The sequence below is a fragment of the Poecilia reticulata genome, linkage group LG16, assembly GCF_000633615.1.
Source record: "Poecilia reticulata strain Guanapo linkage group LG16, Guppy_female_1.0+MT, whole genome shotgun sequence".
Classification (NCBI taxonomy): Eukaryota; Metazoa; Chordata; class Actinopteri; order Cyprinodontiformes; family Poeciliidae; genus Poecilia; species Poecilia reticulata.
Window position 1 is genome coordinate 21,716,057 of NC_024346.1, and position 23,996 is coordinate 21,740,052.

Sequence of the window (23,996 nt, forward strand, 5' to 3'; positions counted from 1 at the left end):
CCAGAGTACAAAATAAGTCTGTTATTCTGTCCCAGGTTGTTTTTGCTTTTTGACTGCTTCAGATCTTTGAATAAATTTTTTTCCCCAGACCTGTTTGTCGCCTGAGCTTGTGGATCTGGAATGCGCTCTCGGTGTGATCGTCCATCATACAATACAGACAGACCATCACCAGATCATTCAGGATGCATGTTTGCTCTGTAGATCTGTGTTGCTGCACATAGATACAGAGCACATATTCCTCACAGGGCTGTCTGTTCATCACAAGACTTCCTCTGCATTAATTGTAATTAAACAGTATTGTAATCTATTATTGCAATATTTTAAAAGAAACAACCTTTCTTTTTCTACATTTACTATCCTTACTAAATAAAATCTTCTTTTTAAAATCATTTTTTGTTTTGATACTAGTTTGTTTTTAAAAGCTGTGATTTATTTCAAATGTATGATTGTATAGCTAGCAACTGTAATGTGCCTTAAATGGCAAAGCTTCGCTCCTTCGCCAAAACAGTTTTTTCGTGCCAGAACGTAGCCAGACTGGAACCAAATATAGTCGCTGAAATGAAATGTTTTAAGCACTGAATTGGGATGTACTTCAAAAATCAGCAAATTGGGGCATCCTTGTTGATATGGAGATGCTTTTGGCAGGGAAAATGGCACGTCTCGAGATTATGCTAAAAAATACACATTTGAAACAAAATCTGATGCTGTAAGGAGGAAATTGGGGCTAAATTGGCACATTTTTCCTGCTTAAGTTAATTGTGAGCTTGCTATTGTGAGGGCGTTGCAGGATGACAGATTGGTGAGGGCTGACACATGTTTTTGGAGGAGTTTAAAATTCAAATGGTCCTTGTGTGTGAATACAGACACCTGGAGTATTTGGGGGGATTCAAGTGTGTCTGTGTCGATGGTGGTTTGCATTTACCCATAACCCTCTCCGTCCCTGCCTCTCTTACTTTCAGTGTCTCTCCAATCTTTTGAGTGTCATGTCTACAGGATGATTAAAATTCACCCTGGTATGAAAAAACAAAAAGTAATGTTGCCACATTGGAAAAAAAAGACGTTTCAAATAGGAAGGTAGGATTTATATTTGTTTGAGCTCCTGGGTACAGATGATCTCTGAGCTATTAAAAATTCATTCATGGGTAATACCCTCCCACCTTCCTCATCTATCTTCCTGTTCAAGTCTCCCTCAATAGAACTTTCATATTTGCAATAATATGTGCCTTCTTTGTGTCAGTTCAGTTAATTTTATTGGCAAATGGGTGCGATCCGTCGTCCTTCTCCATCTTTGTTCGTTTTGTTCCTTCTCTTGCTCTGCGTCACCATCCCTTCCTCGCTTCTCCCTCTCAAAATCTGGCATGGAACTGAGACAGAAGAGAGCCTGCTGTTTTTCTGACACACTCTTCCTTTCCCAAATCAAAACCAACTGAGGCAAAATCAGGTTATTACCTTAGCTGTGTTTTTTTTCTTCTTCCCCCTCTTTCCCTCTCGCCTATTCTTCCGTTTTTACTCAAGGTCTATGAAATCTTACGGTTTGAAAAGAAAGGCCAGCTGCTCACTGAGACGAGCGGGTGTGAGCTAGATTTGAAAGGATGGCTGCATAAATAAGCCAGAAAAAAAAAATACTAAAGTGGGAGATGGATGTTTGACAGGGTGTGTTACCGAGTGTGTGTGTGCGTGCGTGTGTATGTGCATCTTGTTGTATACCTTCACTGAATACACTACCCTTCACATACAAAGTTGCATCGTGTGTGATCACATTTGCCTGGTTACTTGCGGTGACACAACTTCTGTGTATTTTAAGCTGTTTTCTTCTTCAAACAGAAACAAAGGGGGAGACCGCATTGTTAAACTGTTTATTATGCATAGATGCTCCATGTGTAAATGCAACAACTTTCCTGAGTAACTATTAACTGTCTATCACAGGATTTAATAGTGTAGGAAGAAACACTGACTTGCGTAAATGAGAATCCAGCATTATTTTCCTCCACATTTACACCGTAGCGAACACCAGACGTGCCAGTCTGCAATGCATTCTTTTGCATTTAAGATCACAGAAGTAGCTGTAGCACAGCAGAGAGCAGGTGGAGGAGGGTGACCAGCACATACAGAAGCATGATTGACAGTACTAAGACCCTCCTCCTCTCTCCTATTTATTTTATTTATTTATTTTTGTGTGTGTGTGTATTTGTGCAGACGGCTGTAGGACCAGAGGGAGAAAGCAGAGGAGCTTGACTTTTTTTTCTTTTTTCTTTTTCCCCACAGATTATCTGTTCCATACTGTTACAACATAGTGGCAGTTTAACAAATATGTAAAACAAATATATAAAGATTTTCTAGAAATTTGTATTTTTATGCCAAAACATCCATGACATGATAGGAAACAATGAGAGAGCAGTTTATGGTTGAAATATTACTGCTGTTTTTGTAATGACTTTTAACTCACTGACAGGGTGGCATTTTGGAAAGAGATTACAAGTGTGCTGTTTAAAAGAAGAAATAAATATCTAGTCTTCTGCTACTAACTTGTGTTGTGAACAGGTTGTATTGTAAGAGCACATAGTTTGATTTAGATTTGAACTTATTTAACAACTAGTTGACCAAGCCTACGGAATATTCCTGCCGCGGAGGACCTAGATGGACACAAATGGGATAAAGAACCTTTAGAAGATGGGAGATGGCAAAACGTTGGAGAGTAGTCCGAAACATCAAGGCCAGTCGTTGTGATATGGCAAGTGGACGTTAACAATCACATCTAAAGAGGGACAGGAAATTTCAGGGATGGCTGCATCTGTGACAGATGATGAGAGAAGATTGGAGGAGAGGAGAGTCTGGGAAAGGTTGGCACAAAATGCAGTAACCTCACATCAGAGGCAAAAATGCAGCCGGTAGAAATTATGGGTAAAATGATGGAAGAAAATCTAAATTGATCAATATTTTAACCTCCAATAAAAATCGAAACAGGAAATTAAAAGAAAGGAACGGCTCCAGGTTTTCTTGGTTGGGCACAAAGAATTATTGCAGACTGTTTTTGTAGATTTTTCTAAAGTAACTGTCTAACCTCAAGTTTGTCATGAGTGCTAAAAAATAAATAATTTCCCTAGGTTTAATTGCATCTACATATCAATGGTAATTGCCATATGATATTTGTGATTTTCTTTACCGGTGCAACAAAATCTCAAGGGTTAAGATAAAATAAAGGCTGTTTTCAATTATTTTTGTTTTATAAGAAGAAAATAAGTAAAACATTCTGTATTTGTTGTTTTCCTAAAAATGATTTTGATAGTTTCCAGCAAAGGTTTGGACCAGTTTTAAACACCATGAGTGACATTTGCTTGTATGAAGATGTTGAAGTTTTTCTTTAGTTTGCCGAGAATTTTTCCAATTAAGAAGTGTGACCTTATTCTACTTTGTGTGGTGCTGGCATGTTTTCCATTTTCTGAGTTTTTTTTTTTTTTTTTTTTTTGTCTTTTTATGCTTCCATTTCCATCCATAATCCATAAGATCGCTAAAGTAATTGGTTATTTTAATGTGTAAAGTGTGAATTTGTAGATGAATTGCTAAACAAGGAAGACTAAATATGTTTCACAACAACTGAATAACTGTGGTGCCTAACAGACTTATTTTTTTAGTAAACGGACTGTGAGCTGAATGAAACGCTGTGTTCAAAACTCTAAATTATGTATGAAAAAGAGCCTCCAACAACCCCTGCATCAGGATCAAACCAATTACATTTTCAGTTTGAATGGACACACGATTGATCCACTGCTCTGCCTCTGGTTATTCATATGTCGAAAGAAAAAGTCACTTTTATCTGTAGTTTGAAAAGTATTTTAATAAACTGCTGTGTGTGGGTGTCCTTCATATATTCACATGAGCCAAAATCAGATTAAAAAGTCCACATATTTCCAAGTTAATAGCAAACACCTTTCAGCTGGAAATAACTCCGTTTGAATCAAATGTTCATTTTGAAAATTTAATTTAGAACCTAAACAAATCCATCTCTGGATTTGATGAAAGAAATGAATTCATGACTTCCACAAAAATCCCGTCAGTTTCTTGGTTCCGGGTAGGGTCTAAACAAGGCCACTGCATTCATCCCAGAAGCCTTAGCTCTCTCACCTGTGCAAATTACTGTGTGTAAACAGACAGGATTGCACTAGTTTCATGTGGTTAGCCACTTCCCCAGCTGGGACTGGCTGTGCTCGGGAGAAATAAGCCATTTCCTGCTCACTGAGGGAAAGATATGCCTAACTGTAACACACTGTAATTTTTTCCAGATGGTGGGTGGATTTTATCTTGTTGGAGTTTGTGTAGTGCTCAACGGGACACATGCTCACTAATGCAGAATCTATTATGCACATTTTATTAACTATACATTAAACTATGCCTAAGGCATGTTGGAACTAAAATGCCATTTAAAATCAGTCTGAAGCAGAAGATGAAACAAGTAAACGGGATCAAAATGTATTTTGTATCTAGTTTTAAGCTAATAATTACAACTAGAGTTACGGTGGAAGGGCCCAGTCAAAGCTCATATCTAAATCCAACTGAAAAGACTTGAGACCTGTTTTCCACAGACACGCTCCATCTAATTTGTCTGTGCTTGTGCTTAATTTCCCTCTTTAGATGTGCAAAGTTGATTCGAATGCTTGGAAAACTTTTCAGCTTTTATTATGTAAAATTACATTGTTTTTTTTTTCATACTTTACAACTAAATGATACTTTGTGTTGGTCTATCATGCAAAATTAAAGTTCAAATAGTTCAAGGTCTGTGATTGTGACATAAGAAAATGTCATAAGTTTCAAAATGGTGGTAATACTTTTTCAAGATTATGTAAAAATGGGTTATGATTAGGTTAGTAGCCATGTTTGTGTAGCAAATTTTTGACCTATAAAGATCAACACACTTTGTGTTGACTGCCAGCACGCTTGTCTTACCCATTTTGAGGACCTTCAAGGATAGATTGGCCTCTGTGTCACATCAGATTTTTACCCCAGAGGAACATGAACTTACTGTTTACTATGTGATGGTTCCCTTGACACTATGCTCACTTTAACATTTCAAATTGAAAACATGTTTCATTTACATTAATTTTAGAACTGCCACCTGTAGGCACCGGTGATATACTTCAAAACAATTTTCTAAAATTGAGGTTTTTAAAGAAACTGCACAAATCTCCAAATTTTAGTATGATTTTCTTTTTTTCTTTTTGAGAATATACAGATGAAACAAAAAATGTGTTTATTTTAGTGCTTTTACATGCAGTATTTTTACCCACGGAACGGTAGTTGTTGAGGGTACTGTACATCTTCCATGCTTAAAAGAAGCAGTGCTGCAAGGTCATTCAGACCCAGCTCCACTTACCCCACCTGACCTTGTGTTTGCATGAGTGTGCACATCATGTGTGTTTGTGGGATGAAAAGGCATTCCAGCCAATGTGAGGGCATGTCCAGGCTAATCCCCTGGCCGTAACACAGACAGTTAAGTTTCCATGACCTCAACTTCATGCTGTTCAGACATACAGAGCCACACACATTGCAGAGAGACACACACTTTTTCTTCTTTTTTTCTTCCCTTTTTTTGCCTTTCTTTTTATTATTTTGCCTGCTGGTTGTCACCTCTTGCTGATGCATCCTTTCTCTGAGTTGCAACATTTTGTCAATTACTGTTAAGTTTATTATTTACCCGTTGAGGGAAAAGTGAATGTTCTGTAATACCACAGGATTTCTGTCATCTGCAGAACAATTATGTCAATTAGCTCACATTAAAATGCTTTCCAGAGTCGGCTTTCTTGGCTAATAACAGTCCAGTGAAGTGACAAGTAAGCAATTAATCTCACTGTAATTGCTCAGTAGGTAAAGCCAATCCATCACAATTAGCCCTCTGCCTGCTTTATTCCTTGCTGTCAGCATGCATTCTGCATTCAGAAAACTCACTCACCACTTGTCAATCAAATATAAATGTACCCTTTCTCTCCTCAAGGGACAGAGTTGAGTTCCTCTACGTTGACATCATGGTGATGCAGCTGGTCAGCACATCTAACTTCTACCATAACATAAGGAGCTGCTTTACAGTAAAAGTCGATTCCTGGAAATTACAAGTTAGAGGGCTCTGGTGGATGAGTGCAAAGTAAATATAAATGATGTTTCCAGAGACGATCTAAGTTCAATCTTTCCAAGCACTGGGCTGAATGTTAAAAATATAAAACTGGTGCTTGCAGCTGATGTCAAGATTCAGAGAGAGGCAAACCCTGGCTTTGTGTTCCAGGCTGTATATGATACTCTATACTGCCAGATCACTTCGCCACATGTAAGAGTCTGCCTTTGAACTGACAGCTCTACAAACTCAAAAGCTATGATACGTCTTGTGTGATTTACAGTGCGTGCAGCTTTCTGCTTCTGGCACAGAACCTTTTACCCATCGACAGAGAAAACACACAGTGAAATAAAGCGAAATGCCAAACAGCTGCTCCAAAACAAGGAAAGAAATATCTAAATCAGCTTTTGCATCTTGTATTGGAATAGTTTTCTTCTTCCTTTTTGCTGTATGGTGTTGTGTAGTGACTCAAAACACCTCATCTGGAGACCAAAAATGTCTTCCTATACCTGTCAACATGTCATGGATTTTCTATCTTCCCTTGTGATGGCAGGGCATGAAGATAGATAATATTTAATTGAGGATTTAAAGGATTGCTGGCTTTTTGTAACATCTTTTCTTGACGTGGTGGTGGCAATGTTATGATATGCTTCTCTTTACTGAGGAGGTCAGAGTTCACAGGAAAAAAGAAAGAGGCCAAATACAGTGCAACCTTGGTAGAAACTGTTAAAAAGCTGCTAAAGGTTTTGTTTTCTTTCCATTACAAATGGCTTTTCATAATGGCTAGTACAGGTCTATCATTCTTCAATGTTGAGGTTGTTGTGGGGTTTGTGAAAAGTCAAGAAAAAAAAATGCAAAAGTACAAAACAAAGCTTGTCAACAATGTGAAGATAGTGATTCTATCTGTACTTACATTTATACGGATACATTTTCTGTTCAACCTTTTGATCAATGTCAAATCCCCCACAAAATTCACATATTTTGTTAATTAGGCCTGTATTATTTTGCCACAACCACAATAATTATTTTTTTTTTTTACATTGTACTTTTATATTTGAGATGTGTCACCTCCTCTGTGTATGTGCTTCAGCTAAAGTGTCAACAGAAACTTTACTTAGTAAAGTTTACTAATGACTTATAACACTGTAAAACATTGTAAAAATGTGTAAAATAAAACCTTTCACATACTAGGCTGACCTTTGTAAGTAACCTACTATACATTAATAGTCTCATCCCTTCAAAGCATAGATCAGTAGGAGTATGGATAATTTTATTGAAAAAGTTTCCACAGTCCATAAACATGCTAACTTCCCCTTCCCTGTTTGGTTTAATCTCAAAATGACTCTTTTGTGCAGGATTTTAAGTCATTTTATTGTGAAACCACTTAAAACCAGTGCCTTTCGCTGATATGACCGCTGACATCCACCAAGTGCAGATTGAAAGCACTGTAAAGTTGTAGTTTTATTTCCCAGCTTTAACTGAAACGACAGAGAGCTGAAAAGTGGCATTCCTTAAAAGCATCAGTCTTGTGAGTTTGATGCATCACAATCCCATCCCATCATTTCAAATATTGCCTGAAAATACAGGGGTTTTTTTTCCCCTCTGCAATTCTTAATTGTTCCTCAGCTGATTTGTCTTTTTTTTTCACTCTTGTTCCCACCACTAATTAAGACTGGAATTTGACTGTTGATGGCTTTACTGCAGGATCAGAACACACCCAGCCATTATAAAAAACCCAGGGACCCATAATGTGGTGTTGACTTGGCAACTAAAAACCAAGGGGTGGAGGAACTGAAGGGGGGAGCAGAGCTGCTGACTGTTTCTCTTGGTAGCTCAGAATTTTTCCCCATGGCTCCTTTCCTCATTTTGCTTGTCATGAGATGTTTTCTCTCTCCCCTTCTTTGAAAATGTTTTCCGTTTGTTTCCTCTGCTCTCTGGCATTTTTTTTCAGCTCTTTGTCTTTTCTCTTGACCTCTTGTCTCACCTCCTTCTTTTGTACCAAGTTCTCTCACACAAAGCTTGTATTCTGCCTCCTTTCCCTCTTGCCACAATAGGACCTAATATGAACTTTTGACAGGAACCAAGATCTTTGTTTTATTGCCAGTGTTTCTGTGAATGCCCTCATAAATCTAATGCTGTAACACTTTTGAGACGCCCTCCAGTCGGTTGCAACCGAACACACACACACGCGCGCACACGCGCACGCACGCACGCACGCACGCACGCACGCACGCACGCAGGCATATGCTCTCCTTCTAATTCCAACCCCTCCACTTTTTCTCACTTTTCTTCACTTAACCCCAAACACATTCACAATTGTACACACAGATGTGTGAATGTGGGCTTTTAGGTTGTTTGTGTTCACATCAGATGCAGCAGCCTCAATGCTTGCTTGCAGCTTGCTGGCTCTGGTCCACTCCAACGAGCCCATGGGAATTTGTGTATCAGCATCTTCTCAAAAGGCTCTTGGGCGTTGGAGAGGTAAATGAAGCACAGGAAGAAAGTGAACCTGACTGCAGTGACTTTATGTTAACAAAGATTTTATGATGTTACATCTCCTCTAGATTTTTTGTTTTTAGTTTGATGGTAAAAATTTAAAAAAAAAAAAAAAGAAAAAAGTGATATAATTTAATAGAGCAGAGTGAAAAAAGCTGAAGACCAAATTTAATGTTCCCATTGTTCACATTTTATGCATATTTTGTCATGCTACAACCACAAACTTTATAACTTTATATAATTTACTGGGAGTGTACATGACAGACCAATACAGAGGGGAAATGATAGTCTTAAGATTTTTTTACAGATAAAAAATTTGAAAAGTATGATGGGCAAGTGTATTTAGCACCCTTTATTCTGATACCCTTAAAGAAAGTGATAGAAACGGTGGTTACTGAAAAATATATTATACTGAAAAACATTTTTGTTATTTTGCAAACAGCAAGAAAATAAAATCGGTATCTAAGTGTGTAAAGCAAGCAGAGGTTTACACTCCAAAGACCTAAAGTGGTTTTTGCAGAAAAATGTGATTGACTCAGGAAAGCTGAATACCGATACGCACTATGACTTTCAATTTTTAAAACTGTGAACAATAACTGTCTGTCCATGTCACAATTACGCACTTTTATTTGATCCACAATTTAAAATATAGATAAAATACAGTGAAGTTGGTGGTAAGATAACATACAAAAAAGTTTAAAGGGTGCAGATACTTTTGTATCTGCACTTTTGTACTTTTGTAAGGCGCTGTGCACATTTCATCATCCTAAGTTCAGGTTCAGGTTTATTCACATGTACGTTGCTACTGACGAGTACATTGCTGTCAGCCATATAACGCAAAATATTGGTAACAACAATCAAAATTTGAAACATATGTTCCGTCTGGGTATGCTACAGAAACTCTGCTACTGCAGAGTTGTCAAATTGATATGTATCTTGGCCACAAATGCGGTGCATTTCAGCAATAACAGGTGGAGTTTTTGAGGTCAGTGTCATCACTTGGCCTGCACACACACCCCCACGCGCGCACACGCACACACACGCACACTCACACGCGCACACACACACACACACACACACACACAGACCCTCCACCACACAAGCACATACCTACCAAGGGAAACAGTTGTGCACATGACATTTAGTTGACCTAAAAGGGAGCATTATTGTTGCAGGGGACTTCACATAAATAAAACATACAGAGTGCTGGAAAGGTACGGTGACCCTTATTCATCTCAGAGGCACAGCATTTATCACTGGACTTGACTTTAATAAAGCTTTGGCGTTTTGTCACATGCATATTGTTCACAGGAAAAATAAACATTTCCTGTGGCACAGGGTGAGCTTTCGTTTTGAACCTGAGAGCAGAAACACAAACCGGTGCATGTAATCTGAGAATGTAAACACGCTTCTCTTTCTTTCAGGTGTGGCAGACTGAGATTCAGCGGCAACATCTACACAGGAGTTGATGGCAAGTTATGATGCCGCTTTATTTTCTTATTTTCAGAAAATTTATTCAAGTAACACATCCAGCTGCTTTGTTCTTTTCTTTCTTTTCCATTTCACTTTATCCCCTTTCTGGCTATATTTTCTTTTAGCCTATGTCCTTATCGCTCATTGCTTCTGCACGCTCTCAGATAATTGCATAAATAATGTGCATCACGTTAATCCTCAACTTGCCTCTTGCTTCTCTTGTTCTCTGCCCCCTTTCTCTCTCAGGTTGGGAAGATTTTTCTCAACCTTGTCACCTCTCCTTCCCCCCATCTCTCTTCCTGTTGCTGTGCCTCGGGTTAAGCTCTTTCTATCTGTCTGTCTCCTCCTTTCTCTCTAATTACACTGTTCTCAGCTCCAACTCTGTACCTTCCCATGGGTTTGTATGTCACTAAGTAAAGACTAGCTGAATGCCCTTTTTGTGTTTTGAAATGTGGGAAATTTTGCCTTACTTATGTTGTATGTGTTAATGAACCTGTGTGTTTGCATGTTAGTTGTGCGTGTGTTTATCATTTTTAAAATAAAATGGTAAATGATTGATGTTTCTTCATCTTTCTATTGCTAACAATTAGGCTGGAAAAATAGCACATCGACTGCTTCTGAATGTATGCATTATACTTACATGTCTACACATTGACCCAATTTTAAAGGTAATTATTGACATAAAACAAATATATAAAACACTGTGTCTGCATTGATGAAAAAAATCCCTCACCTCAACAAGTCAAATGCTTGATTTTTTTATTATTATTAATTTAGTTAATGATCTCTTGAGGCCATTCATAGATGGTGTAGTGAGACGGTGTATACAGTCTGATTAGCTTATGCTCTGCTGATCATTATGTAAACGCAAACAAAAATACAAAGATACAATACAAAAAATTCAGCTCATCAAAATGTGTTTCTCATAAATGTTAAATGATATTCCTTCACATTTAGATCAATGTGGGAGATTTTGTCAGACCAACGTAAAACTCAAACCCAGCATTTCCATATTGTCATTGCAAGAAAATATGTTTTCTATGGGCAGATTTCAACTGTCCACAGAAAAAAATATAAAACTTTACTTCACAGCTGTTTTTGTTTTTCTTTGTCTGACAATAAAGGCTTAAAATCCTAAAAAACAGAAAGAAATGGAATTCAATTCGTTGTCATTCTTTTGTACCTTCCATCATGTCCTATGGTTGGATTTTCTCATGTATAGCAATTACATGTTGAAAGCTAGAACAAAAAAAAAAACTTTGGTCACAAAAAATATATCAAAACATTGTGCAAGGCTATTTTCATAGTAAAAGGAGAGAGAGAAAAAAAGTATTACCTTTGGCTCTGTTAACTAATTTCATTTTGCCTATTCTGTTTTCATTGTTCAAAGCTTTGGTTGATCTCCAACAATACTACAAATCTAACTTCAAAGTGGTTCCAGTCATGTTATGTCACTTTTTTTCAAAACTGAGATAAGAAAAATGCTCTCATGCTGGAAGCTTTCTCCTCTGTCCCTCTGGTCAAAACTCATAAATACTTTGGGCCATTTGTTCACTGGCAATTAAAACTGAAATTGGTCTCATTTTTCACTGTCAGCCACTTCCTTTGCAAAAGCAAATAAATGCAAGGACCACACTCAGACAAAGACACAACCAGTGTTTTTGTTAACAGCAATTAGAAAAGATTGTCCTTCTGACAATCAAACTCTGACTGAAACTGCCTGAAAGACCGTTTGTCTAACAGGGCTGATGATTCATCACCGGCTTCCCTGTCACTTATATGACACATGCCATACAGGCTGCTTCTTGTTTTCCAGGAATAACTTGTGAAATTACCTTCTTTGGTGAATCACCTGGGTTCTGGTGCCTCTGAGACAATGTTTTGACAGAGCAGACCAGAAAGATTTCATTATTAACTTGTTATCGGTCTTTGAGATATAAAGGTGTGGGGATGAACTGTCGGTCTGAACTAAGAAAACAATGTCTTATCTTAGAGCCTTATGAATAGACACATTTACAACTGTGTTTAAATAGTCATGTTATTTACAATACAACTAATTAAGTAGGGAATTATCTACTTTGCAGTCATATTCAAATTCCTATTGTGATTTTTAATTTATGATATTGTGCACTAGAAATTATTTTTAAGATAAAGTAAAATTACCACACAGATCTCTATCGACTGTGACTAAGCTGACTGAACTTGATTTGTTAGGTTAAAAAATGACCAACATGGTTAGGTGTTGGTGTTCATTGTCATTGTTTATGCTTCATTCTTTTTGACTTATTTAATTTGTGTTCCACTGAAAAATTATTTTATCAGCTGTATACCGTTATGTTAAACAGACAAAAAGTAGGTCACATTACTTCTAAGTATATTAGTAAAAGAAAAAAAAAAGTTAAAATTCAATATTTTCCTACACACTTACTGTACAGACCATAACACAAGTAGATTTCTTGGCATGTTTTTTTTTTTTTAATTTATTCATTTTTTAAAAACTTTTGTAAGGATTTTTCAGATTTGTGTCCTTTGACAATTAATTTTGAAATCTGCACTGTCAGAGGCTTTCTATACAGTATAGAATGAATTCATATCAATTTGTTAGTTGTTTTTTTTTTTTTTTGGTTTGTGTTTTCTTTGACACTCCTGCTGACATTTGAAGTTTAACTGAAACAGACTCAGATCAACACTAGACTGACATTGAAAAAGTAACCAAAATGGCTCCATAGTAAGTGTAGCTTCTAGCACAGAAATTAAGGGTCAGTCAAAGTCTATTTGTTTTTCTAACCAAGTTGAAACTAAATTGGAAACAAAATTCTGAGTTTATTTCGCCAAACCTTTACTTGTTGATGGATAGAAGATTCAAATGGCTCAGAAAATTTTTCATTTAAGTTTCATATTACGGAATATCCATGTTGGAGTGGACAAGACCTGTACTTTTCTCAAATTACACAATACGCCTACTTACACAATATGACTGACAGTTCTCCACTTTGCTAAACATGACACAAATCATGACTCATGACACAATCAATAACTGAAGGGTTCTCAGTTCAGGTTCATGGAAAACGACAGCTTGAGCTCGAGCACGAGAGTCTCTTACAAGTGTAGGCTTAACTATTTCATTATTGCTTTTTTTATGTGTGCATGTAAAAAAGTGCCTCCTTTAGAAGTATAGTAATTCTCAACTTTAAAACAGATTGCTACAATAAGCATCTATGAACTTATGCATTGAAGTGATATTTCTGGTGAAAGAGTAAAGCAGCTGATCTGTCAAGTTCTGTGTCAGCCATGTTTGGCGTTTATTCTTGTGTTACTTCATAAGATGTGAAATTAGGAGAACTTCTTACTAAAGTAATGTGATTCTCATATGTTCAAAATACAAAGACACCTCACTACCTTTATCTACTACTCTGGTATTTATAAAATGCAGAAAAAATATAATTCTTTACAGATTCCGCATGTGTTTGTGTGTATGTTTTAATAATGTCTTTGAATTCCTCTCCTGACTGATACATGTCACAGTCATTCTTATCTCTTCAAAAATTGTATTTTAAACTGGGGAACAATGTGTCACTTTTTGAAACTTTCTGTTGCCAAGCAGGTTCTACGTAATGGAGTTCTTGTCTTTAAGAGACTAAAGCCAGTGAAATTAAACTCGGTACTGAATACATGCAGCATGTTTTATACCGGTACCTATGCAGTATTCTGTAGCACAACCTTAAAAAAGTGACCACAAAATGAAACGGCGAGGACTCTTATCTATCACTAAAATCTGTTTGCGAACGAAAAGGTTTCACATGCTGCTACAGTTAAACCCAAAAGGTGGAAATACTTTAATCAACAGATAGACATTGGCTTTGCCAGCTTTATACCATTTTATTCACTGAAAAAACAAACAAAAAAAAACCTAAGGTTTCTACTTTAAGTTTTAGAACATCATAAAACCAAATAAAATCTAGAAATCAAAATATTTTAAATGTTTTTTGATTGAAGCATACCCAAATAAGACCAATCTGAGACTTTAACGCTAGTATAAGTTCTGGGCAGGGATTTTTGCGTACCACTACACCCCTACCATGTCAGGGTAAATAACCTTGATAGGGGGTGGCTAATCTTTTCTCATTAACTTGTATGTAGTTGGTCGTCATGTAAGTATCCTCTTTGACATGGCCTTTTGGGCTGTTGTTTTCCTTAGGCTTTCTCAGGTAACCACACAGGCTATATCAAGACATGCACATAGGTGATGTACATCATGTTTGGAGGTTGGTCAGTGATCCTCGGTAAACAGAAACTCTGCTTTGACCTTATGTTCTCGAACAAAACCTGTCAGAGTAAAAGTACAAGTCATTCATCAAACAGTTGTTGAGCAAGCAAAAAATAACATGAACTCTCTGTCTTCTTATCACACATAAAAGCTCGGCGCTTCACTCTGTGTTTCCACGGCCAATCATTCAGAGTTGACATGTCTTTGTTACTGACAGCCACGTGCATGCCCTCACACCCCTTCGGCCCCTCTGTTTTGCCTGAAACTGAAATTGTGACGACATTCTTGTCCTGACACTTTGAGAACATTAGCAACAAAGGCAGCTGTTTGGACAGCAAGTACAAGAGCAGGTACAGCTTGAAATGTTCCCCCCACAGAGACGGAGAGGCCTTTGCACTCACAGATGGCTCCGTGCTTTACGTTTCATCACAGAGTGGAACTTCCGCTGTTCATTTTTCAAGATTTCTCAAACGCAGCATATCGACAGACCATGACGTTGGAGTTGGTTTCTATATGTGGATAATAAACAGTTTAGGGATGATAAAAAGAATGGAACATGTCATGACTTTTGGTCTTTCTCTTCCACCTCAGCGCTGTGTTGTGTGTGATTTTATAATTTAACAAGCCTGTGTGTGGCAATTCACACAGACTGGTTGGCTCAATGCTTGTTTAGCAGTCTGTGCCAAGCATATGCATGAGCAGCTTTGTGTGTGTTTGTATGCATTCATGTCGACGCTTGCTTTGTAAGATCTGCCTCTCTGTTTATCACCATGTATCTGTGCCTCCTGTATGTGGCTGCACGACCCGATTATGAGTCTGTCGTATATATCCTCATGCACTGGGCGAGGGCTGTGAATTTTGACTCGGTGGCATTTTCTTTTTTCTTGTTGGTGTGTTGCGTGACCTCATTAACCAGGTGTTTACCCCTAACAACAGGAAACCAATGTCAGTGACTGTCTGCCGGCAAACATTGCCTGAGGGAAAGAGAGGTGAGGCAGGGAGAAAGGGAGACACAGAGGTGGAGGAATAATGGGAAGACACAACATTCGTCTTTTTGTCTACGGTCTGAGAAGTTTTTGATGTTGGCCCACACCTGTGTGAAATCCTTCTGATCTGGGTGTGTCGGAATATATTATTTATAATTGGGGAGAAATGACTGTTTAAGGTGTTTCTAATTGGACATAAAAGAAACAGTTATTCTCTGAGCAAATGACAATGTTACTTTCTCGGCAAGAAAGCAAGCATCAATTTAGGATATTTAGAAAGCATGTTACAAACATTCAGTGAGATTCAGCAACGATTTTGGGGTTGTGCATTCTTCTACTGTGTTTTTATTATTTTTTACAAAAAAAATCATCTGATTCTCAAAAAGAAATGTTTTGCACCTCTGAGAAATGTTGCAGTGGAAATTTGTAAATTTAGACTTGAACTAAATTTGATGTATGACGATTCAACAAAATGGCAACTTTAGCGATTATTCAGACTCCTCTTCATACCTCTAAATATGAAGGGAGTGATGCTACTCAAAGCACTCACAGGCAGCCCAGTCCTCACACAGCAGCTGCAGACAGAGTAGATGCCACCCCAACCCCTTGATGAAATGAATAATTTGTGTGCATAAAATGTTCTTTCTGTAATATTTTTAATGTACTAAAATAAACTCATTTATCCAGGCATGGGCAGCACCCATGCCTGGATAAAGTAGGGATGGAAATGTGACATAAAAAACAAGATTCAAAAGAAGTTTATTTGTAGTTTTAACCTAATTTAGAGTGATTTCACTCATGTTTTCAATCTCCCATATTAGTCTTTTCTCCTTCAGCGTCCATTCCATGTATATGTATACATTATTTTGCAGTGAACACCTTTTTGACAAAAGTGACTTTTGTGACACCTAGTGGTTGATTTTCTTCATCAGTTAATTAAGTTTAATATGACCTTTCCTGTAGTGTAACATTAAGAATTATCTTCTGAGTGGCAAGGAAAGGCCCTACAGACTTACTTTCACAAGTGGAGCATTACAGCTTTCTCTTTATATGTGTACACTCAATGGCTTATTTCCTTAGGAAGGCAGTGATGGCTGTGTACCCAGATATACACAGAAAGTTCACAATGTACAAGTGTCACAGAGCACAGCCCAAACATCAGTGGTTATTTATGCTCAAAACAGTGCTAGGTTCAAGCAGAACAACTTGTACTCTTTTCTTGACAACACTCATATATATTACAAAACGAATCACAGGACGTTATTAGATTAAAACTAAAATAATTTGCCTTCTAGCAAACTACTCGGGTTAAAAACATCCTCAGGAGGAGCAAGACTTGGTTTATTTAAGACTGTAGCTATGTTGGGTCCGCATATATATCTAGAACGAAATGACAATTTAAGTCTCATCTGATAGGTTGTCAGAACATTATGCTAGCTGTCTCTGTCTTTAAAAAATCGGGAATGATATTGGTGAGTGATGTAATTTCAAATGTTTTATTTTGCATCAATTTTTTTTTTTAAGCACACATTTCTTCTCTTTTGTCAATTTTAAGTTAAGTATTGGATTTTATGCAATATAAGAAAATGCCTAATTTTAAAGAAGAACGAAGATTGATGTCAAAGACCCAAAAATGTGGTTGGTTGGCTCTTCTCTAGCTGTTTGAAAGTAAAGTGTCTAGCTTTAGGCTGGTGTATCAGCAAATACATTTTTTTTTTTTAAAAAGCCATATTTTTGTACATTTTAGAGAAATGAGTAGCCCATGTATGGAATAAGACCCCACATAGAGACAATGAGACTCATCAATACGCATGAAAATCCATACTGAACTATCTCAAGAGACGGAAGCTGGAGTCTGCGGTCCTCTCAGTGACTCAGTCTGAGTCATTGAAATGTAATAAAAATATAGGCCTGAAGATGCATTTGGAATCTAACAGTTCAGACCCATTGGCGTAAAAAAAAGAAACAAAAAAAAAAAAGAAAAAATTCCCCAATTAACTGAAACTATTTATAGCCAGCAAAAAAAAGAAGAAATGTACCAAAGAGAGAGAGCAGGTTGATCTGTCTGTCTGTGCCAGACGAGCCTCCACCAGTGGGTCACCGGGTTCCTCCACTCCTTCACCACTGAGGGGAGGAAGGAATGGAGGAGGGGAGGAGGGGAGGGAAGGGGAGAGGAGGCATACAAGCTGTTGACAGGGATTTATGAGCTGATAGTGTCAGACTGCAAGCACAACAACAGTCTCTCTGTCTCTGCCTGTCTGCTCATGAGGGAGGAGAGAGAGAGACAGAGACTGACAGAAAGAATGAAGGGGGCGGTGGAGAGAAAGTGAGGCAGCAAAAATGAGTTGAAAATGGAATAGCAGGACAAGGGAGTGAAAACAGCAAGGCGAGAAAGACAGTGAAGGGAAACGGGCAGAACAGGGCTGCAACCGGAGTTGTTTTGCCGTTTTCCTTGTTTTCATTGATCTCATATATTTGTCTACGTTATTCTATGCAACTCACAAACTGCACTGAGACTTTAGAGTGTTGAATGACTATAAAGTGGACGACTTCATTCAGATGACACACGTGCCAAGTGTCCTGAATATTGCTTCTATTATTTTTGTAGAGTCACAAAAGACACATTAGATGAATTAGATTTTAAAAAGGCGAAATGTTCTTTTAAATTTCTGAAATTTAAAGACAATACAATGCTTGAACCGTCTTTGTTCTTGTATTCGAGCATTCAGATTTGTCACGGTGAGTCACTGCTGGAGCGCTCGCAGTTCGATGACACACCCTGATATAGCTGAACTGTCTGACTGTCTGCAACATGAGCAAGGCAGTCTGGTGGGTAATTTTGTCTAATTGCTGTTCTAAGCATAAATCATGAATATCTGGCTTTATTTAAGTTTGATGACTTCCACAATATATTCTGTTTTACAGGCTCGTTTGGTCATGACGTCTTTATAGGGGAAGCTGTGGTGGTACAGTTTTTCTCATCAGACTACTGGAGCTTATGCCAGTTAAAACCCCCAATTACCTGCTCCATTTTACACATAAAAAAAAAAGAAACGCAGCAACATCAATGATTTCATGCCATGCTATTTCCCATCTGCTTAAACCAGCCTCTTACCAAGTGCTATTCTACTTTTTTCGAGTTTGTGACTTTATCTCCTGTCGTCAGTCTGAGCTAATACACCGAGACCCAGTTATGAAGATGTATAGTATTCATTAAGACTTCCAAGCTTTTGTGTCTATACTTGAGGATATTATCTTTAATTTGTGATTGTAAAATAAATTAACTCAGCGCAAAATTTTGTGTAAATAACTCCACCAAATTTTTTTTGTATTTATGTCGTGGCATAAGGTACGCCTTACGTATTTTAAATGCACTGCATAATAGTGTCTGATGCAGCATACTCTGCTCAATATTCACACTGTCATAATAATGCTGATCCAGATGTGAAGTCTGCCATGCTGACACGTTGGAAGAAATGTAATATGACAGAGCACAGCACACATGCCCCCTGGGAATAATGCAGACTACTTGTGATTTATGCGTCAGATCTTTTTTTTTAATGACATAGTATTAAAGAGTGGTGATTTACGGGGCTCTTTTCATTTCACAGAGACATTCGGGCTTGTTTCGGAGCGGAGCTTACACTTTCCAGTTGAGCAATGTTCCCAGAGTGAGCTTCCAAGAATTTCTAATGCCATTATCTTTTCACAGAGTTCAAGGCAATAGATAATGGTTAAGCTTTTTTTGTTTTTGTTTTTGTAAAAAAAATGCAGAGTAGGAAAAAATATGAGGTACTTATCATGTGTCCAGTACAGAGACAGATACCCTGAGGGGAAAAAAACACACCAGAATCAAAACTGATTTTGTAGTTGATGGCTCTCATTATTCCAATGAAATGTGCTAAAGATGGAAATTGTTTTTTTGTTTTGTATTTTTTTTCCACTTACAAAGCAATTTATCAAAGAGTTTTATTCCAAAACAACAGTGACTCTACTCTGGATGTCAGAACAAAGCTAGCAACATTTTAACCACACTGAAATCTAACAGCCCTCCTCCAAATAACTTGTCTTATGCAGGACTTCACAGAAGTCCAACCTCAAGAAACGGTACAACCATAATGACAAACACTTTAGAGCAGCAGTACAACGGCTTCACTTTTTCAATATGCATTGCGCTGTGTCAAATATTTAAAACAAAGACGACATTTTCCATTAATACAGCATGTCTGGTCGAAGTAAGCAGTTTAATAATGGACTCTGTTTTTACACAGAAGTACACATTTTTAAGTTTAAAGCTAAAAAAATTACATGATTTTCCTGAAGTTACAATTCCAGGTGGGAAAACTAAAGACTTTTCACTAACCCTGAACTAAAAATTTAATATGGTTGCACCGTACACACATTTGTAAACATGTATATGGAGAGTTTATTTGTACTTTTCACACACCTCTTATTCTAGTTGGTGCTGATAACTTGGCATATACACCATCAAATCCTGCCGGTCTTTGAACTTGGAATTGGGAGTAATGGGATTTGCAGTTATACTTAAGTTCTTTGATGTTTCTCAAAAAAAATGTTTCTGTCAGCATATGGATAGACAAAGTACATCATTACATCTGTTAGTACCTGCATTCATACCTCTCTCTTTGTGTATGTCTTTCTGCAGCATGTTCCGGAGGAGTGAAGATCTAAAAAACAAGCCTGCATAAAAAGGGAGAGAGAAGATGCCGATAGAGAGGAAAATGTCTTGATAGGGAAAGAAAAACAGAAGAAAAGATGAAAGGAAATTTGTTTTTGTGCATGTTTGTATGTTTGAAGATTTAGCATCATCCTGTGGTGTAAATTGTACAGCTGAGCAGAAGTGGTTAAATGGGTCTCAAATGGTTTTGCATGTTTTGTATAGTAAAGCACGGCTTTGCATTTGCAAGCTTGTAAAATTAAGACAAAGATATGGTTTTTATTTTCTTTTTGTGTATAATCTAACCCATGAAACTCAATGTAAAGGCTCTGTCCCTGTTTATACAAGACAAGCCGTTTACTTAAGATTCCATAAATTCAAGAAGCTAAGGTCAGAGCATAACATCATAAGCTTGGATTGCATCTATTATAATGGAGGTTGTCTAACGTCGGTCGCTGGGGAGCAAAAACAGCATTAAGGACATGCACTCATGCAATATGCATTGCTCAGAGGAGAAATATGCCTAAACTCAGGCTCTTGTAACAATAAAAATGTGAAGAGTTTAACTTTTATCATTGCAGCATGGATTATTAATGAACTTTGTATTGCTCTGTGAAAAATCTATGTAATATAAAGGTGTACAAAGAGATTTCTTTCCTGCTCAGAGGACTTGTGAAAACATAGCTCATGATAACAACTGCAAATGTCACATGAGGACAGAGCAGGAAAATTCTGGATGCTAAATGAAGAGAGGAAAAGCATCGCTCAGAGTTCTTGACATGGACGTTTCTTAAATAGATGGACCATTATTCAAGTTTGTATGTCGGTTTTGATTTCTGGCCATCACAAATCAATGTAGTAAAACAATGCAAAAAAACATTATTTTATAACAAGAATATCATGAATATCAGTTACAGCCAGAAGTTGATGCACATGAATGAAAAGACAAATATATATTTTTCTTTCACTGTGTGAAGTCAAATTAGATCCAACTTCTTTTGTCTTAGGTCAGAATGACAAAAAAAAAACATGTATTTTTATTCAGTTTTCTTAAACTTCTGTTTTCAACTGTATAGTGTCATACATTTTACAAAAGCAAAGAATGTTCTGGTCTCACATACTGAAATACAAAGTTTTTCAGTGTAACAAATATGTCCATGGTACCTACACATGCATTAGTGCTCTTGGGTCTTTGCAACACTAAAAGTTTGCAATATGCAGGCTGTGCAGTATTAACCCAACAGTCTTTACTTGTAAGTAAATTTGTGCCAAATTTTAAGGAAATATTTTTCTTTTTGTAAATAATAATTCCCCCCAGTTAAGCGCTTTAAATAGCCGCAGTACGTAATGGCAGAAAGCCCCTAGAAAAATATGTTATCTTCACACAGGAAAACATTTTTAGCAGGGTAGGGTATCGCAAACATCAAGCTGGGGTTGGTCTTGTCACACAAATGTAGCAAGCAGTTTTAGGCCCCTGCTATCTGCCTCTCTCCATCTTTGTCTGTGGTTACTAACCCTGGCTACTGTAGCCAGACAGGGCCCCTTCTGTATGTTCCATGCTCAGTTTATCACACTTCCTCTCACTCAGCTCGCTACCCTCAGCAAGTCTGCCAGAGAGGAAAATCAAAGAGTTGGGGGCAGAAACTACATACTGCAAATTGTATGTTGTAAGCATGATTTATACATTACAATGTTTAAAGAGAAAAAAAATGTATATTAAGGATGTCAAGAACATACTGCGGCATCATTCAAGTTTTCATAAGAAAATTCAAATTTTACATGTTGGTTTAAATTGCTTGTGAATCGAACAGGCAAGTCATTTTCAGCTTCCACTTTATTAGCGATGGTTGATTTGTTCGGACATTACACCAAAATATTTTTGGTGTTTTTGCATTCTGGTATTGTGTAAACAAAATTAGGCAGAAAAACAAAATTTACTTTTAATGGAACTACAAAAATATATGTTTGGGCACACTATAGACAAATCGCCTGTTCATTATAGTCATCCTCACTTATAATGAGTCGATTGTAAATAAAGTTAAGTTGCAGATCTTTATGAACATGTACATAATTTTTTATTTTATTTTTTGGAGTGACAAGATAATACAATATATTATTTCAGGAAAATGATCACAATAATATATTTTGACGACATTTTTGGGAAAGCTAGCCATCCAAATTATTTTTTTTCTTATTTAGTTTTTGTCCAAAGAGAAGAAAACTTCCATGGACCACAGGCTGTTTTTTGAAGAATTGGCAAAAGAAAGTACAATAATTAAATGTGGGGTTGATGAAAGTATCTTTGTACTAAATGTGATTAAATGTAGATTTCACTCATGAACAGTTACCTTTTTGACGCTGTTAGAATGCCCCTAAACAGGAGGTAATTTCAGAAAATTTCTATAGGATATCTACAAAACAATGCATAGTTATTACAAAATAATCTGCACCACAGAGAATCCATTATACATACTTGGAAAAACTGACATCCTAAACGACAATATTACAAATAGGCAAAGGATTGAAGTGACCAGCACCTGATATTTTAATACTGCTTGTATTTGCAAAATATAAAAAAATATATATTTATTTTTCATTGCATTTGTTTTTGTCTTCCATTTGCTGCTTGAGTTAAAAAATATTTTTAAAAGAAATTAAGGATATTGTTTCACACAATTCTTCCAACTAATTGAACTCATAATCTGTTATTTTCTGTTTCTCTTTCATGTTTTTTAAGAAAAAAAATCACAAACTCTTTCAATTTCAGAAAAAGCTAACTTTGGATTGCAATACACATAATTTCCCACTTGTTTGCTGGCTAGGCTATTGCGTAGTCTATTTTGTTCTCCCCACCATGTACCTTAGCCAGGATATGTGTAAGTACACGAGCCGTTAACCCCCCAGAGGAAGTGTGCAGGAAATGAGATCAGCCTTAAAGAGAGGTAACGCCTGAGCCTGAACCACTGACACCAGACCAATAACTGTCACTCACTGCACCTGATACTGAGGTACTAAAAAAGCAGCAAAATAACAGGAAGGTCAGAGCAGTACAGAGCAGAGCACAATAGCCCCCCTTTAAGAATGAAAGCGATGAGCATGTGACAGGAAAGCGGGGATGGAATGGGAAACACAAACATGAGACAAAGACAATGAAGAGGACAGCTTGAAATAAAGCAAACAAAACAGGAGAGAGAAGTAAAAAAAATTACCATGTCTGTCATCCTGTAGATTCAGTTTGGAGTTAAATGTACCAGTTGTGGGTGGGAGATTGTTGTCGCAAGTGGGATCAAATAAAATGGAACATAAACCTTTGTAGCAAAGGGGCGAACAAAACTGTGCTGTGAGAGGAAGAAGACACACAGGAACAGCATCGCCAACACTTAAGATCTGAGCCTTTTAGAACACCACGAACAAACAGGCAGCCAATTTTTGTGTCCTTGCATGTCGTAAACTAACACACCCTGTATCCCCTTTACTCTGATGAAAAGCACAGCTGGTAGGTTTCGGTGAGTATCACAGGCCTGACGGCAACATGTGGACGTGTGCTTCCACGTCTATGTGGATCTCGGCAACGCTCAGACACAGAGCGAGAAACGTTTTGATTTCTCTACAGAAAAAATAAGAAAAAAGAAAAGCAGGATGATGAAACATTTACAGTATCTGCTTCCATGTGCATATAAGAACAAGGACTATGTTGACAGCATATTTTTTTTTTTTTTTTTTTAGAAATGGCTCACAACTGCAGTTTCAGAAAACTTATGTGCTTTTTAATGGGCATTTTTGTGTTTGTGTAAACCCCACACACACGTCAAACTCAAGGACCGGGGGCCAAATTGGTCCCATCATAATTCTCTGTGTGGCCCTCTTCAATTTAGCGGGCCACAGATATCAAACCTTCAAAATATCTGCTCTTTCCTTTAACATTTTTTATGAAACAAAATCAAATCTGTTTTTATTTGTATCGCGCCAAATTACATCAGTGTGAAAAGATGTTCA

The 23,996-nt window shown here is 37.2% G+C and overlaps 1 long non-coding RNA gene across 5 annotated transcripts in view; it reads left to right on the plus strand.

Annotated features, from left to right (window-relative positions):
- The window catches only part of LOC103478381 (uncharacterized), a 117,609-nt gene extending 97,039 nt beyond the window's left edge, over positions 1-20,570 (plus strand). For 3 of the 5 annotated variants that reach the window (XR_001777393.1, XR_001777394.1, XR_001777395.1), the window contains one exon: positions 10,021-10,071. This is a non-coding gene — a long non-coding RNA (uncharacterized LOC103478381). Of the gene's footprint in view, positions 1-88; positions 160-10,020; positions 10,072-19,988 lie in introns of those variants that run through there. The other 2 variants (XR_001777396.1, XR_001777397.1) reach the window with 2 other exon arrangements.
- Positions 20,571-23,996: the final 3,426 nt, after the last annotated feature.